Genomic DNA, 17,244 nt, shown 5'->3' on the forward strand with positions numbered 1-17,244 from the left:
TTTTATGCAATAATTTTTCATTTGTTTTTAGTTTGATCATTTTTCTCTCTGGAAACACCCAAAAAAAGGTGTTAAAAGTCTCTGTTCATTGCGTAGGCAACTTATTCTAAATTGTCCTAGTTGTGAATTATATAAATCATTTATTTCTTCTTCAGATCTGTTCCTTTTAAGCAACTCTTTGGAAAGAGAATTGCTGCAGAGAGAAGAACTTCATTAACTAAAAGGAGACTTAGGGCTCATTTGTAGGTTGTTTAATTTCTGAAGTAAACCAATGCAAGATATTGGTAGGGGGTCCCAGGGAAGAGACTAATCTGTATATTGTCCTATCAACCTAGAATTCAAAACTAGTCCCCCAGCAGGCCTCAAAAGTTAAACATAGGGCCAGGCCAAGTGGCTCATGCCTGTAATCCCAACACTTCGGTAGGCTAGGTGGGTGGATCACCTGAGGTCAAGAGTTCGAGACCAGCCTGGCCAACATGGTGAAACCCCATCTCTACTAAAAATACGAAAAATTAGCTGGGCGTGGTGGCACGCACCTGTAATCCCAGCTACTCAGGAGGCTGAGGCAGGAGAACCACTTGAATCCAGGAGGTAGAGGTTGCAGTGAGCTGAGATAGCACCACTACACTCCAACTTCAACCTTGGAGACAGAGTGAGACCTTGTCTAAAGAAAAAAAAAAAATGAATAAAATATTGATCCTTTGAACATGGATAAAACTTAAAAATATTACACTGGGTGAAATAAGCCAAGCACAAAAGGATAAATATTACATTATTTCACTCATATGAGGTAATTGGAATAGGCAAATTCATAGAAACAGGCCAGGCAGGTTGACTCACACCTGTAATCCTGGCACTTTGGGAGGCTGAGGTGGGTGGATTACTTGAAGTCAGGTGCCGCAAAGAAGAACTGGCACTGAGACAAAGGATTTCTCAGCAAGGCAAATTTACTTTGGCAAAAGGGTGCTGCCTGCATCAGTCATGATCACAAGAGCGCACAGAACAAACAAGAGTAGGGGTTTTTATTCCTAATGCAGATTCTAGCTCTGTGTCTTTCCCCCATTGGCTGGGGTTGGACTGCACAGTCTAAACTAGTCCTGATTGGTTAAATATTCAAACTTTCTTAGATAAGGGAGGCGTGTGATAGAGGAGAGAGGGAGAGGAGGAAGGGGTCACCTCCGGGGGACTAAAAAGCTAACCTATTCCCACATAAGGAAAGGAATGTGGACTGGGGCTTATCATATCTAGGCATATTTAGACAGGTCAATGCCCAGCAAAAGCAGGGGTGGGGGGGGGGGCGTAGTACTTGGAATTTAGAGAATAAAGAATGGGGGAATTTGGCAAACAGTTTGAAGAGGAACATAGCTGTATCTAACATCAGGAGTTTGAGACCAGCCTGGCCAACATGGTGAAACTCTGTCTCTACTAAAAATACAAAAAAAATTAGCTGGGCATGGTGGTGCACACCTATAGTTCCAGCTACTCCAGAGGCTGAGGCATGAGAACTGCTTGGACCCAGGAGGTGGAGGTTGTAGTGAGCCAAGATCACACCACTGCACTCCAGCCCAGGTGACAGAGCAAGACTGTCTCAATAAAAAAATAAAAAAATTAAAAAATCGTAGAAACAGAAAGTGGAATACCTGTTACCTGGGACTGGGTGGAAAGTGAATGGGAAATTATTGCTTAATGGATACAAAGTTTCTGCTTGAGATGATGAAAAAGTTCTGCAAATAGATGGTGGTATGGTTGCACAACTCTGTGAATGTACTTAATGTCGCTGAATTGTACACTTTAATTTAATTTAATTTTTTTTTTTCTCAAGACAGAGTCTTGCTCTCTCACCCAGGCTGGAGTGCAGTGGCACAATCTCAGCTCACTACCACCTCCATCTCCCAGGTCCAAGCAATTCTCCTGCTTTAGCCTCTCAAGTAGCTGGGATTACAGGTGTGCGCCACCACACCTGACTAATTTTTGTATTTTTAGTAAAGACAGGGTTTCACCATGTTGGTCAGGCTGGTCTCGAACTCCTGACCTGATCCACCCACCTCGGCCTCCCAAAGTGCTGGGATTATAGGCATGAGCCAGCATGCCTGGCCTGAATTGTACACTTTAGAATGGTTAACATCTACTATGTGCCCATAAAAATTAAAAAATTAAAAAGTAAAAAGTGTTTAATAAGAATGGTTAAAATGGTAAGTTATATGTTCTGTGAGGTATTTTTTGTTTTTGTTTTTTGTTTTTTGAGACAGAGTCTCACTCTGTTGCCCAGGCTGGAGTGCAGTGGTGGGATCTCGGCTCACTGCAACCTCTGCCTCCTGGGTTCAAGCAATTCTCCTACCTTAACCTCCCGAGTAGCTGGGATTACAGGCTCGCACCACCACACCCTGCTAATTTTTGCTTTTTCAGTAGAGATGAGGTTTCACCATGTTGGCCAGCCTTGTCTCAAACTCCTGACCTCAAGTGATCCACCCATCTCAGCCTCCCAAAGTGCTGGGATTACAGGCATGAGCCACCGTGCTCAGTCTGTTCTGTTTTGTATGTTTTATCACATTTTTTTTTAAATAAAAACCTACCAGAAGTCTTGATTCCATGAGGTTTCTTTTTTTTCTTTCCTTTTTCTTTTTTCTTTTTTTTTTTTTTTTTTTGACACGGAGTTTCATTCTTGTTGCCCAGGCTGAATGAAGTACAGTGGTACAATCTTGGCTCACTGCAACCTCCACCTCCCAGGTTCAAGCGATTATCCTGCCTCAGCCACCTGCGTAGCTGGGATTATAGGCGCCTGCCAACAAGCCCAGCTAATTTTTTGTATTTTTAGTAGAGATGGGGTTTCATCATGTTGGCCAGGCTTGACTTGAACTCCTGACGTCAGGCGATCCACCCGCCTCAGCGTCCCAAAGTGCTGGGATTACAGGCGTGAGCCACCATGCCCGTTCTTTTTTTTTTTTTTTTTTCCCGAGACAGGTTCTGGTTCTGTCACCCAGGCTAGAGTGCACTGGTGCAATCTTGGCTCACTGCAACCTCCACCTCCCGGGTTCAAGTGATTCTCCTGCCTCAGCCTCCTGAGTAGCAAGGACTACAAGCATGTGCCACCACACCTGGCTTATTTTCATCTTTTTGGTAGAGATGGGATTTCACCATGTTGCCCAGGTTGGTCTCTAATTCCTAGGCTCAAGCACTCCACCTACCTCGGCCTCCCAAGTGGTGGCTCATTCAGGCATGAGCCACCACACCTTACAGATTCCATGAGGTTTCATGGGGTCAGGTTAAAGGTATTGAGAACAAAGAGGAGAATCACATTCTCATGCCAGCCACTCCCAGCTTTCCAGAGAGGAGAAGAGATTACTGTTGGAAATGTGATAGAATTATTAACAACTTATAAAGAAATCATAGTTCACAGCTCCTTTTTGCTTTAATAGTGTGTAAAGATTGCAATTTTTTTTTTTTTTTTTTTTTTTTTTTTGAGACAGAGTCTTGCTTTGTCACCCAGGCTGAAGTGCAGTGGCACGATCTTGGCTCACTGCAACCTCCACCTCCTGGGTTCAAGTTATTCTCCTGCCTCAGCCTCCTGAGTAGCTGGGACTACAGGCATGTGCCACCACACCCGGTTACTTTTTTGTGTTTTTAGTAGAGACGGGGTTTCACCATGTTAGCCAGGATGGTCCCGATCGCTTGACCTTGTGATCTGCACAAGGTCGGCCTCCCAAAGTGCTGGGATTACAGGCGTGAACCACTGCACCTGGCCAACATTGCAGTTTTTTAAAATAGCGATAAAAATGTTTCACTATTATGACACATAATCTCTATACCCATAAAGATGTATTCACTTCTTGGGCCATCAGGAAGAAATGTGATGAAAACATTCAGAATTGTCAACTGGCCCACATGCACAGAGATCCAACCCTGGGAGAACTAGCATCCCTGTCCCTTGGTGGGTGTCACCTAGCATGAGGGAAATAAGCTATAGGATACTCAGGCTGAGTTAGGTTCCTCCTGGAACACCTAGGAATATCTGGCCCAAAGAAAGATGGTTTGTTTGTTTCAGACAGAGTCCCATTCTTTCGCCCAGGCTGGAGTGCAGTGGCAAGATCTCAGCTCACTGCAACCTCCGCCTCCTGGGTTCAAGCAATTCTGCCTCAATCTCCCAGGTAGCTGGGATTACAGTGACATGATCTTGGCTCACTGTAACCTCTGCCTCCTGGGTTCAAGTGATTCTCCTGCCTCATCCTCCCAAGTAGACATGATTACAGGTGCCTGCCACCACACCTGGCTGATTTTTTGTATTTTTAGTAGATACGGGGCTTCGCCATGTTGGCCACACTGGTCTCGAACTCCTGACCTCAGGTGATCCACCAGCTTCGGCCTCCTAAAGTACTGGGATTACAGGCATGGGCCACCGCGCCTGGCCAGAAAGGTTTTGAAGTGGCACACAATGATCTACTCAAATGGTCTCCCAATGGGCTGGGTGGAACTTATCCCTCCTGGGGTTGTAACTAAGAATGGGCTGCTCCCTTGGGGATTAAATGAAAGAATTGTAAAAATGGGGGGAAGGCTTTTTCTGTCTCAGCAAGACTAGAAACTGCAATTACAAGTGTCATCAAACAGACCCTCATTGATGACTGAGGGCGTGATGAGGTGACATGAGTAATAACAGCAAGGCACTTTGCCCATGACGACCACCAGGCAGTGGAGCAGAAAAGAGGCACTAACAGGTTTCACAAGGACAATCTAATGGCAAGCAAGGAGATCACAGGTGTCTCTTGAGCTAGAATTTGAAAGGCTTAAGGAGTTTGGGTTTCATCCTGAAGGCAATAGGGTTATGAGCAAAGGAACAATATAATACAATTTGCATTTTAGAAAAATAACTTTGGCAGCCAGAGAAGACTGTCCTGTAAGAGGGCAAGGATGGAGGCTGGGAAAACAGAAAGCGATTCCAGCAATCCAGACAAGAAATGATGAGGGCCTAAATTAACCTTCTTTGGATGGGATTAAAGGGGCGGCAGAACATGAAACTGGACATAAGAGATATTAAGAAAGTCAGAGGGAACGAGAATATAACCAGTGGGAGAAGAGTACAAAATGGCACAATTAACAGAGATTTAGAGTGGTGTCATAAAAGAAAAAGAATCTCATGTCCTCGAGAAACAAGCCAATGAACTACATTCCTAATGCCACATGAGTTTGGAGATATATTTTTTTAAATGTGTGAAAAACTGAAAACCATGTATATGATTCCAACAATCGAATCAAAGTTAGAAGTAAAAGGACAACATTGGTCTTCAACTGGAATGATATAATTACTAGGGTGATCAAGTATAAGGAAGACCCCATGTTAGTGGATTTACTCTGTCTGTACTGTTCGCTCCACGCCCAGTGCTTTGCTAACATAAATTCACTTAAGGCAGCAGAAAACAGGATCTAGTTTTCTAGAGGCAAGACTCAGTGAGCTGAGCTCATCCCTACAGTACTTTAATTCTTAGAAATTTATTTATTTTTATTTATTTATTTATTTTTTGAGATGGAGTTTCGCTCTTGTTGCTCAGGCTGGAGTGCAGTGGCACGATCTCGGCTCACCACAACCTTGGCTTCCCAGGTTCAAGTGATTCTCCTGCCTCAGCCTCCCAAGTAGCTGGGATTACAGGCATGCATCACCATGCCCAGCTGATTTTTTTGTATTTTTAGTAGAGACAGAGTTTCTCCATGTTGGCCAGGCTGGTCTCGAACTCCTGACCTCAGATGATCCGCCTACCTTGGCCTCCCAAAGTGCTGGGATTACAGGCGTGAGCCACTGCACTCGGCCTAGTAATTTATCTTTTAATTTCCTCATTCATTTAATAGGTACTTGATATACTTTACCCTTTTTTTTTTTTTTTTTTTTTTTTTTTTTGAGATGGAGTCTCAGTCTGTCTCCCAGGCTGGAGTACAATGGCACAATCTCGCATCACTGCAACCTCCATCTCCTGGGTTCAAGCGATTCTCCTGCATCAGCCTCCCGAATAGCTGGGATTACAGGCATCCACCACCACGCCCAGCTAATTTTTGTATTTTTAGCAGAGACTGGGGTTCACCATGTTGGTCAGGCTGGTCTCGAACTCCTGACCTCAGGTGATCCACCCACCTTGGCCTCCCAAAGTGCTGGGATTACAGGTGCAAGCCACCACGTCCGACTACTTTACTCTTTAATTAACATACTTCAATACATATTTAAATAATAAATACTTAAATAATATGTCAGCAGTGTTGACATAAGTACCATTTAGTCCATAGGTTGTATGGCAAGAAGGAATTGGAGCAGAACTTGGATGTTGTCAAGAGGTTATGTACTCTGAGACTGAAAAGCATACTTTATTATTGCCCCATGATATCATCTCTCGATACAGTACCTGGCTTTGATTTTAGGAGACTTTTTTCTTTCTTGCTTTTTTTTTTTTTTTTTTTTGGAGACACAGTTTCACTCTGTTGCCCAGGCTGGAGTGCAGTGGCATAATCTCGGCTCACTGCAACCTCTGCCTCCCAGGTTCAAGCAATTCTCCTGCCTCAGTCTCCCAAGTAGCTGGGACTGCAGGCATGTGCCACCATGCCCAGTTAATTTTTGTATTTTTACTAGAGACTAAGTTTTGCCATGTTGCCCAGGCTGGTCTCGAACTCCTAACCTCAAGTGATCTGCCCACCTCGGCCTCCCAGAGTGCTGGGATTACAAGCATGAGTGACCACACCTGGCCTAGGAGCCTTTTTTCTTTTGGAACAGGAGCGTGAGCTTATAATTAGAAAAGTATATTTGAATTATATTGGCCTAGGGCTACTTTGGAACTATAGAATGAGAAAACATGTGTTTATCAGACTTGATAATAATAGCTAAAATATATTGAGCACTGCATTCATGCCAGAGATGTACTCATTTTATCCTAATGCCAATTTGTGAGGTAGCCTTGGATTATTACTTAGGAATAAGTACACTGAGACACAGCGAGATTAACTTGTCCAAGTTCGTAAAACATGTGATAAGTGGCAGAGCTACTTTTCTAGCTCAGGCGGAGTCTACATTCTTTACCATTGTACTGAGCGGGACAGCATCTGAATACCCATCCCTGGCAGCTTAAGCACTGCATTTGACACCATGTGGTACTGCTCCCCTACTTCCAGTCACCAAAGATTGGACGCCTGATGACATAGGCACTGCTGATTCAGAAACACACACACACATGCATAACGTGAACTAAGCCAGTCATTTTCCTTCTCTTGGCTTCATTAATCTCTTCTAATACCAAGAGATAATGCTGGTCAATGGTAAGATTAAAGGTAAAACCATGCCCTGGTTTTATGGCAGACCAAAGCCTGCTGTGAGCCAACTTATGAGGAAGCAGAAAAGGCACAGTGGCCAGGAAAGAGGCTGGGCTGCTTAGGACAGCATTAAGAACTACTCAAAACCTGGGAAAATTAGGAGCTGTAACAACTGTTTCCATCAGTCATGAATCCTAGTTGGAAACTGGTAAGGCCTAGCTGTTCTAGTGATTGTCTTTCAGAGTGAGGGTCTGAAAGATCTCGTCCAGTTTGTCACCAGTGTTATGAGGGCATCTCTAGCATTCCCTGCCATGCTGTTTCTGTTTGGACGTCTCTTTTTTAGGTGAGAGACTGGAAGCCTGGCTATGGTGTTACATGAGTATCCTAGGGCTGCCATAGCAAATTCCTGTCAACTTAGTGGCTTAAACGATAGCAATTTATTCTCTCAGAGTTCTGGAAACCGGAAATCTGAAGTCAAGGTGTTGGCAGGGCTGTGCTCCCTCCACGGGCTCTAGAAGAGATTCCACCCCTTTCCTTTTCCAGCTTCTATGGCTGATCACATGCCTTGACTGGTGGCTGCTTACTCCAGTTTCTGCCTCTGTATTCACAGAGCCTTCTCCTTTGTGTCTGTGTCTTCTCCTCCTGTGTCTCTTATAAGGACATATGTCATTGGATTTGGGGCCCACCTTAGTAATACAGGATGATCTCATCTCAGGGTCCTTAATTTAATTAATCTGTAAAAACTCCTCCAAATAAGGCCACATTCACAGCAGCTTAGCATTAAGACATGGACATATATATTTTCAGGGGCTGCTATTCCACCTATTCTAGGTCGTGGGTGTGGTGTGGTGCCACTGTTTTTCTAAAAGCCTAAGGAAAGACAAAGGAGAGTGATACACTTTCAGGTTTCTGTCAGTGTTTCTTTTGTGTAATGAACTCTATGGGTTGGGGCCCATGAAATTCTGGAAGGATTGCTAGAGAAAGTATCCGCCCACAATATTCTGCATGTTTTATGTCTGAAGCATGGGGAAAGCCTTTACAAACAATTTGATTAACTCTTGCCAGGGTTAATTTTGGGGACTCCCAGAAAGATAAAATAATAAGAAAAAAAGCTGAAATCCTGCCATTTGACCAGTGAAAGCTACTGATCTAGTGGACTTAGAAACCTCCCTGAGGTTTCTATCCAAATACAATAGGGAACAATTGTGGCACCATCCCTACCCCCATCAGCAAAAGTCAAGAAGCCTAAACTTCCACTCAAGAGATACCATAACAAGGTATCCCAACACCCAACCCCAAAGGGTTGTTGTCAGAGAGGGACAAGCAGATAGCCGAGAGTTTCATCTCTGCTGGCCAGTAAGAGGGACCTTCCCCTCTCCATGGTGTCAGTGGAGACCATGTAGGGAGCCTGGACTTCCAGCCCCTTCCAGCACTAATGAGGCACCCTTTGCCATTCCTGCCAGGGTGGTATCAGAGGGTCTAGTGAAGAGTCAGAACTTTGACCACTGTCTAGCAGTAATTAGGTCACTCCCACCAAGGTGTCAGTGGAGACCACATGGGGAACTGAGGCAGAAGGAGCCTGCTCCCTTCAGGTCTCAATGGTGGCCAAGTAGAGAACATGGACGTGTACCTCTACCTGTCGTAAAGAGGCATCATCATGACACATATCTCCCCTACCACAATAGTGTCAGAAAAAGCCATCTAAAACAAAAAGTTTAGATAAAATCGAGAGTCTCAGAACATAATACAAAATGTCTAGGTTCCAATGGAAAATTACTCATCATGCCAAAAACTAGAAAGATCTCTCTCTTAGCTTAGGCTGCCATAACAAAATACCATAGACTGGGTAGGTTAAATAACAGGAATTTATTTCTCACAGTTCTGGAGACTGGAAGTCCAAGATCAGGGTGCCAGCAGGGTCTAGTGAGGGTCCTCTCCTTGGATTCCTGTGTCCTCACACAGCCTTTCTTTGGTGCACAAGGGTGGAGAGAGGGAGAGAGGAAGCAAGCTGTCTAATATCTCTTCTTTTAAGAGTGCCAGCCCCATAATAAGAATTCCACACTTATGACCCCCCAAAGTCCCCATCTGCCAAGCATTATCACACTGGGGCTTAGGACTTCAACATATAAATTTGTCGGGAACACAGTTTGGTCCATAGCAACCTCAAACCAGTGAAAAAAGACAATCAATATATGCCAGCACCAAAATGAGAGAGACATTAGCATTATTTCACAAAATTTTAAAGCAGCCATGATAAAAAATGTTTCAGCCAGACATGGTGGCATGCACCTGAAGTCCCAACTACTTGGGAGGCTGAGGTAGAACTGCTTGAGCCCAAGAGTTCAAGACCAGCCTGGGCAACACAGTCAGACCCCCTCTCAAAAAACAAAACAGTTGGCCAGGTGCAGTGGCTCATGCCTGTAATCCCAGCACTGGAGGAGGCCAAGGGGGGAGGACTGCTTGAGCCCAGCAGTTCAAGACTAGTTTAGGCAACATAGAAAGACCTTGTCTCTATAAACAATTAAAAAATTAGCTGGGTATAGTAGTGCATGCCTATGGTCACAGCTACTGGGGAGGCTGAGGTGGGAGGATTGCTTCAGCCTGGGCATTTGAGGCTGTGGTGAGCTATGATGCCACTGCAATCCATCCTAGACAACAGAGAAAGACCTCATCTCGAAGAAGAGGAAGAAGGAGAAGGAGGAGGAGGAGGACGATGACCCAACTGAAATATTAAAATTTAAAATTTAAAAATACAATAACTGAAATTAAAAGGTAACTGAAATTAACAGCAGAAAGGAGTGAACTGGAAGATAATGCAATAGAAATTAATATGAATAGCAGAGAGAACATAGCCTAAAAAAAAGAAAGAAAGTCAAACAGGGACCTGTGGATTATAATAAAGTATCTAATATTAGTATCATTAGAATCCTATAAGCACAAGCAAAAGATGATTGAGAAAGTACTCAACAAAATAATGGCTAAAAGCTTTCCAAATTTGTCAAGGGGCATAAATTCACAGATTTAAGAAGCTGGGCATGGCTGGGCATCTTGACCCATACCTGTAATTCCAGTGCTTTGGGAGGCCAAGGCAGTAGGAGCACTTGAGGCCAGGAGTTCAAGACCAGCCTGGGCAACATAGTGAGGCCCATTCTCAAAAAATCAAAAAACGGCATTATGGCACATGCCTGTAGTCCCAGTTACTTGGGAAACTGAGGCAGAAGGATCACTTAAGCCCAGGAGTTTGAGGCTACAGTGAACTATGATTGCACCATTGCACTCCAACCTGGGCAAAACACGAGAACCTATCTCCAAAAAAAATAAAATAAGGTAAGACAAAATTAGACTTAAAAAATTAAATATATTTTTTAAAAAGCTTAACAAACCCCAAAAAAGATAAACTCAAAAAACCATACCAAGGATCAGGCATGGTGGCTCATGCTCATAATCCCAGCACTTTTGGAGGCTGAGGCAGGAAAATCCCAGGAGTTTGAGACCAGCGTGGGCAACATAAAGAGACTCTGTCTGTAAAAAACAAACAAACCATACTGAGATATATAATAATTAAACTAAAGGCAAAGAAAAATCTTGAAAGCAGTCAAAGTAAAATAATACCTTATCAATAAGGGAAACAATTAAAATGATAGTGTACTTCTTATCAGAAAGCATGGAGGCCAGAAGGAAGTGGCACGATATTTTTTCAGTGCTAAAAAAGAAAACTGTTGATATGGTTTGGGTGGGGACACAGCTGAACCATAGCATCTTGAATTCCCACATGTTGTGGGAGGGACCTGATGGGAGGTAATTGAATCATGGGGGCAAGTCTTTCCCGTGCTGTTCTCACGATAGTGAATAAGTCTCACAAGACCTGATGGTTTTAAAAAGAGGAATTCCCCTGCACAAGCTTTCTCTCTTTGCCTGCTGCCATCCATGTAAGACGTGACTTGCTTCTCCTTGCCTTCTGCCATCATTGTGAGGCTTCCCCAGCCACGTGGAACTGTAAGTCCAATTAAACCTCATTATTTTATAAATCGCCAGTGTCAGGTATATCTTTATCAGCAGTGTGAAAATGGACTAATACAACTGTCAACTCAGAACTTTATACCCAGCGAAACCATATCTTTCAGAAATGAAGAAGAAACCAAAACATTCTCTGATTAAAAAAAAAAAAAAAAAAAAAAAAAAAGAAAAAAATGTGTAGTCAACAGACCTATTCTCAAAAGAATGGCTAAAAAACGTTCTCTGAACAGAAAGGAAATGACAAAAGAGGAAACTTTGAGACATCAAGAAGGAAGAAATAACATATTAAGGAAAAGTAAGGATAAATAAGGCTTTTCTTCTCTTAAGTTTTGTAAATTATGTTTGATGATCGAAGCAAAATTTACAACAATGGCTGATGTAGTTCCAAATGTATGCAAAGGATATACTTAAGACAATTATATTACAAGCAGGGGAGGGTAAAGGGATATAAAGATGTAAGGTTTTATACTGTCCTTGAACTAGTAAAATGAAAACACTAGTAGACTGTGATAAGTTATGTATTCATAATGTAATATCTAAAGCAAATACTTAAAAAGCTACACAAAGAGATACACTCAAAAACACATTAGAAGTCTAAAAAACACATGGAAGTCTAAAAAATGTTCAAGCAACCCACAGGAAGGCACATAAATAGAGAAATGAACAAAAAGAAAAGAGAAAAACAGAAAATGAAATAATGAAATGGCTGACACATTGTTTCTCAGCCTTTTGGCTAGATCAAGTATAAAATGGCAGACTTAATCCATTATGTTTAATTAATTAATTAATTTTTTGAGACAGCATCTCTCTCTCTCTGTTGCCCAGACTGGAGTGCAGTGGTGCAATCACAGCTCACTGCAGACTCAACTTCCTGGGCTCAAGCAATCCTTCCACCTCAGCCTCCAAATTAGCTGGACCACAGGTGTGCACCCCCATATCCAGCTAATTTTTTATTTTTTGTAGAGATGGGGTCTCACTGTGTTGCCCAGGATGGTCTGGAACTCCTAGGCTCATGCAATCCTCCTGTCTCAGCCTCCCAAAGTGCTGGGATTACAGGTGTAAGCCACTGCACCTGGCCAGAGTTAATCTTTAGCATATTAAGAATTACATTAATATAAATGGTCTAAATATATCAACTAAAGGACAGAGATTGCAGAGTGGATTTTTTAAAAATATGACCCAAGTATATGCTATCTATAAAAAGTGTATTTCATATATAATAATGTTAGATGAAAAAGATATTATACAAGCATTAATTTTAAAATATAAGAGTGCTACATCAGTATCAAATAAAGCAGAACTCAGAGTAAAGAAAATTAACAAAGATAGAGAGGGACATTTTATAATGGCAAATCAGTCATTCTACCAATAAAACACAGTAATCTTTTTTGTTTAGACAAGGTCTCACTCTGTCGTCCAGGCTGGAGTTCAGTGGCATGATCTCAACTCACTACAACCTTCACCTTCTAGGCTCAAGTGATCTTCCCACCTCAGCCTCCCAAGTAGCTGGGACCACAGGCGTGTGCCACCATACCCAGCTAATTTTTGTATTTTGTGTAGAAACGGAGTTTTGCCATATTGCCCAGGCTGGTCTTGAACTCCTGAGCTCAAGTGATTCACCTACCTTGGCCTCCAAATTGCTGAGATTACCCATGTGAGCCACCATGCCCAGCAAAATATAGTAATCTTAAATATGTATATGGCTAAGAATAGAGCTGTAAAATGTGAGAAACAAAAACTGATAGAACTTAAAGGAGAAATAAATACATCCATAATTATAGCTGGAGACTTCAACACTCCTCTCAACAAGTAATAAAACAAGTAGACAGAAAACAAAGATATGGAAGAACTCAACATCATCAACCAATAAGAGCTAAGTAACTTTTATAGAATACCTCGCTGAATAACAGCATTATACACTCTCTTCTCAAGTGCTTAGCAAACATAAGCAGATACATCATATCATAGGTCAGAGCAACAATCCCTAAGAAAGTTAAAAGAATGTACATCACACAGAATGTGTTCTCTTACTGTGATGAAATCAAACTAAAAATGAATAACATAAAACTAAGAGGAAAATCTTCCAACACTTGGAAACTAAACAACACACTTCTAAATCCTTAAAAAGGAAGTACTAAGGGAAATTAGAAAATATACAATACTTAATGAAAATAAAAATACAACATATTAAAATGTGTCAGACACTCCCTGTTGGTAGGGAAATTCATAACCTAAATGCATATATTAGGAAAGAGGATAAGTGTCAAATTAGTAATTAAAGCTCCCAACTCAAGAAATCTGAGAAATAAGTGCAAACAAAAACAAACATATCCAGAAGAAAAGAATAATGATTCAAGTATAAATCAGTGAAATTTTAAACAGGAAACCAATAAAGGAAATCAATGAAAGGAAGATCTGGGTCTTCAAAAAGATCAATAAAATTGACAAATCTCTTTTTAGACTGACAAAGAAAAAAGAGAATACACAATTGCCAATATCATGAGTGAAGCAGGGGATATTACTACAGACTCTGCAGACTACACAAGGAAAATAAGGAAATACTATTAACAACCTGACACACAAAATTTTGGCAACTTAGATAAAGTGGACCAATTTTTCAAAAAACACAAATTGCCACAGCTCACCAAATATGAAATCAATAGTTTGAATAGTTATATAACTATTAATAAAATTAAAGATGTAATTTTAATATTTTCCCCAAAAGTCATAACCAGGCCTGGATAGTTTAGAGAAATTCTACCAAAAAATTAAAGAAGAATTAACACCAATTCTATACAATCACTTCCAGAAAATAGAAAAGGAAGGGACACCTCCCAACTTATTTGATAAGGCCAGTATTACTATAATGCCAAAAGCAGAAAAAGACAATACAAAACCCAGCAAACTACAGATCAGTATTCAAAGAGGGAAACTTTCTAACTTGGTAAAGACCATCTACAGAAAACCCAGAGCTAGCATTTCACCTAATGGTAAGACTGAATCCTACTCTGTACAATTGGGAAAAGGCAAGGTTGTCCATTCTTCGTACTAATTACTTCTATTTAATATAGTACTAGAAGTCTAGCCAGTGCAATAAGGCAAGAAAAAGAAATAAAAGGCATACAGGTCAAAAAGGAAGAAATAAAATTGTTTCTATTTGCAGATGACATGATTATTTCTGTATAAAGTCTTAAGAAATCTATAAAAAAAGCCCCAAAACCTTTCTAGAATGAATATTTACAGCAAGATTGCAGGAAACAAGTTAATATAAAAAATCAATTGTATTTCTATATATTAACAATTAGTACGTGGACATTGAAATTAAAAATACATTACTGGCCAGGTGTGGTGGCTCATACCTGTAATCCCAGCACATTGGAAGGCTGAGGTGGCAGGATCACCTGAGTTCAAGGCTGCAGTGAGCTATAATCACACCATCACTCTCCAGCTTGGGCGAAAGAATGAGACCCTGACTCTTAAAAATAAATAAACAAATAAACAAATAAATAAATAAATAATAAATAAATAAATAAATAATACATTACCATTTACAATAGTACCAATAAAAAAGAAATAGGTGTAAGTCTAACAAAATGTGTACAGGACTTACATGTTGAAAACTACACAACGTTGTTGAGAGAAATTTAAAAATATATAAACAAATGAAAAGAAATACTGTGTTATTGGGTTAGAGATCCAATATACTAAAGATATCATTCTCAAATTGATATACAGTTTAATACAATTCCTAGCCAAATACCAGCAAAGATTTGTAGGTATAGAAAATAAAAAGCAGGCTAGGTGCGGTCACTCAAGCCAGTAATCCCAGCACTTTGGGAGGCCAAGGCAGGTAGATCACATGAGGTCAGGTGCCAAGACCAGCCTGGGCAACATAGTGAAATCCTGCCTCTATTAAAAATACAAAATTAGCCTGGCAGGCTGGCACGGGCCTGTAGTCCCAGCTACTCAGGAGACTGAGGCAGGAGAATCACTTGAACCCGAGAGGCAGAGGTTGCAGTAAGCCAAGATCACACCACTGCAATCCAGCCTGGGTGACAGAGGGAGACTCTGTATCCAAAAAAAAAAAAAAAAAGGAAGGAAGGAAGGAGGGAGGGAGGGAGGGAGGGAGGGAAAGGGGGAAGGAAGGAGGGAAGGAGGGAGGGAGGGAAGGGGGAAAGGGAGGAAGGAAGGAAGGAAAGTAGAATAGCTAAAACAATTTTTAAAAAGAATAAATGGGGCTGGGCCTGGTGGTTCAAGCCTATAAACCCAGCACTTTGGGAAGCTGAGGCAGGTGGATCACTTGAGGACAGGAGTTCGAGACCAGCCCGGCCAAAATGATGAAACCCCACCTCTACTAAAAATACAAAAAATTAGCCGGGTGTGCAGTGGCGCATCTGTAATCCCAGCTTGTTTGGTGGCTGAGTCGGGTGAATCGCTGGAACCCGGGAGGTAGAGGTTGCAGTAACTGAGATCATGGCCACTGCACTCCAGCCTGAGAGAAACAGCAAGACTCCGTCTCAGAAACAAACAAAAAGAATAAATGGAGAGAAATTGGTCTATCCAATTTTAAACTTACCATATAGCTATAGTAATCAGAATCAGAGTGTGGTATGATGAAGGGATAGACATATACATCAACGGAATTTCTGTTGAGAACCCAGAAATAGACAACCACAAATATACCTAATTGATATTTGACAAAGCTGCAAAAGCAATTCAATAAAGGAAAGACAGCCTTTTCAACAAGCAGTGCTGGAGAATTGTGCATCCATAGGCAAAAAACATGAACCTCAACCCACTTTTCACACCTTATTTGTATAAGGTCTCACTATGTTGCCTAGGCTGGTCTTGAACTTCTGGTGTCAACAATCCTCCCACCTCAGACTCCCAAAGTGCTCAGATTACTGGTTAGGCCACCATGCCTGGCCCTATAATATTCTCGAAATGGAAATGTTATAGAAATTGAGATGAGACTAGTGGTTGCCAGGAGTTAAGGAAGGCATAGAGGCAGGAGGAAAGTGGACGTGGTTATAAAAAGGCAACATGACAGATCCTTGTGGTGTTGGAAATATTCTGTGTCTTCACTATGTCAATGTCAATATCCTGGTCATGAAGAGTTTTGCAAAATGTTACCACTGGGGAAAACTGGGTAAAGGGTACATGGGACCTCTATTACTTTTTACAATTACACATAAATCTATAATTTCCTCAACATAAAAAGTTTAATTTAAAAATGAGGCTAAGCATAAAAACACTGAACAGTTGTCTATTAAAGCCTAAAGATTCTGTCCATAAAGCAGCCCAATTTTATTTTTGCAAAGACAAATTAAATCAGTATCATAAGAAGAAAAAAAACTTGTGAGATTCTGCTTCAGAAATGATGTAGAAACTTCTGTGGGGCCACACTCCTGGACAAGCTCTAAAAAACAATTACCTGAAGGCACTTGACTAAAAGTAGGCAGAAACTGCAGAGAAGGTTGTAGTTGGAAGAAGGGAATGCCTTTTCACTTGAAGGCAGTCCTTAGTCCATACCAGACAGATTGGCTAAAACTTCAGTACAAATTTACAGTCTTGGCCAGATGCGGTGGCTCACGCCCGTAATCCCAGCATTTTGGGAGGCTGAGACTGGCGGATCACCTGAGGTCAGGAGTTCGAGACCAGCCTGGCCATGGTGAAATCCCGTCTGCACTAAAAACACAAAAAATTAGCCAGGCATAGTGGTGCGCACCTGTAATCCCAGCTACTCGGGAGGCTGAGACAAGAGAATCGCTTGAACCCAGGAGGCGGAAGTTGCAGTGAGCCAAGATCGCACCATTGCGCTACAGCCTGGGCAACAAGAGCGAAACTCCGTCTCAAACAAAACAAAACAAAACAAAACAAATACAAAAAATTAGCCGGGCGTGGTAGCAGATTCCTGTAATCCTGTAATCCCAGCTACTCATGAGGCTG

The sequence above is a fragment of the Macaca thibetana genome, chromosome 12, assembly GCF_024542745.1.
Source record: "Macaca thibetana thibetana isolate TM-01 chromosome 12, ASM2454274v1, whole genome shotgun sequence".
NCBI lineage: Eukaryota > Metazoa > Chordata > Mammalia > Primates > Cercopithecidae > Macaca > Macaca thibetana.